This window comes from Panicum virgatum, chromosome 1N (assembly GCF_016808335.1).
Source record: "Panicum virgatum strain AP13 chromosome 1N, P.virgatum_v5, whole genome shotgun sequence".
Classification (NCBI taxonomy): Eukaryota; Viridiplantae; Streptophyta; class Magnoliopsida; order Poales; family Poaceae; genus Panicum; species Panicum virgatum.
In genome coordinates, this window is record NC_053145.1 from 29,795,494 (window position 1) to 29,798,595 (window position 3,102).

Consider the following 3,102-nt stretch of genomic DNA (forward strand, 5'->3'; position numbering starts at 1 on the left):
TTTTGCTTGGTGATTCAAACACTAAATGCACACTTTTAGGGGGAGTTCATCCTATAGGTTGTGATTTTGAGACTAACATATTTGCTTAACCTTGGTGTACCAAGTGCTCACCTCTTAAAGACTTTCAATTGGTTGCAAGTCACTTTCAATTGGTACATGCAAGGTAAACTAAGTTGTTCCCCCGGAGGTATGCTAGGTTCTAAACTCATTCAATTGGTATATTTGTCAATTTCTTATCTTTTTAGAGCTACCTCCGTGCATGATATAATCTAAGCTTTCTAGTTATAACATCTAGTTGTGCACTTGATTTTCACATTATCATTGTGTGCACATACTTGTGGAAAGCTTAGCTCATGTCATGCTAGTTTCGTGATCTTGTGATCCACCATAGTAAATTCTCAATTGATATCTTCATTGATATCATACAATTGGATCATGAGTCATGGAACTAACTCCCTAGGTTACTATTCTTCTTTTGAGCTATATTGTTTTGCAAGACCTTGTTAGGAGGAAGACCTTTTAAGTGATTTGATTCCAAAAAGGAAAAAATGTGGATCAAAGAAAGATATTTTCTCAAGGAGAAGAAGCATATCCCAAAGGGGGAGAAATACCTAAGTGAATCAAGTCATGAGGGAGAATCAAAGGGGGAATCATGGTTTTAGGGAGAGGCCAAGCCATCATTGGATGGTGGTAAGCATCCAAGTCACGGGGAATTTGGAGGCTTGACAAGGTTTGGATGCATGAGTAGGGATGCATCATGCAAAGTTTTTGAATTAAAGCCAAGTTGTGGATTAAAAATTAGTGACCCAAATTCCCCTCCCCTACATATGAGGTAATGAGCAAGGTAAAAAGATGATCTCAAATTCATTTGATATCCTTCATGCATCATTGTAGCTCAATGCCTCTCTAGGAATGCATGATCTTATTCTTACAATTGGTATTTACATTTGGTATCTTTTATTTGACATGCCTTCGTAGACTATCATATGGTAGGTTGTTTTAGTACTAACTTCTTATCTAGTGCAACCTACATGGGCGAAAACTGTTGCTTCTCCATGACACATATTTTCGAAAGAAAATACCAAAGTCTACAATTGGTATCAATTCTATTTTTGGTATTCATTTGGTTTCATGTTTTTCAAGTTGTAGAGTTTGATCCCCATTATGTGAATTACAAGTGCATACATTTGATTAAGTGATTCAAACACTATTGCACACATTTAGGGGGACCTAACTCTATAGCTTGTGTGTTTTGTGACTAACATGCTTTCAAAGTGATATTTGTTGTAGTCACACTTCCTTAGTCCACATGGTAATGCATTCAATCCTTCGATATCAAGATGATGCACATTGCAATTAACCTTATAAATTGGTATCAATTGATCAAGAAAGATTGGACAAGGGAAGAAGACCAAGCCATAACTCCCAAAGGATAAAGAGATAAATGATATAGGGAGGCATGGCTAGTCACCTAGTCTATCTCCATGAGTTCAATTTCTTTTGAACACTACCCCTACAAGTCACAATTGGTATCACAATGGATGTCAAGATAGGAGGTGCCACAAGTTTTGAAAAAGGGGGAGCTTGTTCAAACAAAGGGAGATATGCCGGATTTAGTTGGTATAACACTCTATCACTAGTGAATTTCTTTTTGCTACTAATGCTCTTTGTTGCTAGTGGTGATGAAGCTTTTAGGTGTTTGATGACAAAGGGGGAGAAATGTACCCTAAAAGCAAGCAAATATTTTGGAGTAAATTGATGCCATTAGCAAGGGGGGGGGGGAATGGAAAATGCAATGCAAAAGGATGCATGGTGATAGGGGGAAGTACTTAGTCAATGTGGGGGAGAAGTGAAATTTGATGATCCCATGGACTAAGGTACAAAAATCTTTCATTGCTCATATGGTTCAAACCTCACACAAGCCATTGTTCTACAATTTTTTCCTACAATTGGTATCAAGGGCTTTTAAAAATGAGCTTTGAAATGTCATCCAAGCAAGCTAAGTAGTTTCTAACTTTTCAAATTGATATCATTTTCATATTCTTGTAATTCATCTTGATTGCTTTGGTTGTGTTGTCATCAATCACCAAAAAGGGGGAGATTGTAGTGAAAATGGCCTCTCATGCCATATTTCAATATAATGCTTTGGTGATTGATATAGACAACACAACACTTGGACTAATATGATTGTTAAGAAAACCATTCTCAGGCTTTTAGGTTCAAGTGATGACAAAGAGAAGATAGGCGCAGCTAGGCCCGAAGGTTAGTGGACGGGGGTCGAGGGGGAGCCGCCCCTCGCGGGTCACAGGGCAGTGCCCTGAAACCTCTTCGGTCCAAGGGACAAGAATTGAAGAGACCGTGAAGAAATTCAAGTCAAAACGAACAAGACAGAGACAATTTGCTATCACCGGTTAAACCGATGTTATGCACCGGTTAAACCGACGTTAGGCAAATTGTACTCATCGGTGCAATGGACCCAGAAAGCTGAGACTAGGGTTTTGCACCGGATGAACCGACGATGCCTGAAGAGAACTCGTCGGTGCAATGACTTGAAGTGAAGACAGACTCAGAGACACCGGTTAAACCGACGATAAAGAAAAAGTGAGCGTCGATGCAGTTGTCCAGAGACTCCATTTTTCGGGGGGTTCTGAACTTTGCACTCACCGGTTAAACCGACGTTAGTTTTGAGAGCGTCGGTCGATTGATCAAATAGCCGTTGGAAGTTTGTAACGACTAGTTGTTGGGAAAATACACTCACCGGTTAAACCGGTGATGACAAGAACTGAGCGTCGGTTTAACCGGCGTTAAGGGTTTTTTGTCAGCCTTTTCCCAACGGCTAGTTTGGGGTGTGTGGGCTATATATATGCCACCCCACGACTCATTTGAGAGTGCTGGAGACCAAGGAAGTATACAAGAGTCAAAGATCATCCCCAACCACCATAGAACTTCATTGTACATCATATAGGCTTAAGCACACTTGTGAGAGTGATTAGTGCTTATAATAGGGATTAGTTCTTGCGAGAGCTCCCTTGAGAGAAGTCTTGCTGCGGCAAGCAATCCTTGTGATCCGTCGTGTGACCCTCCGACTTGGTGTGGAGTGGC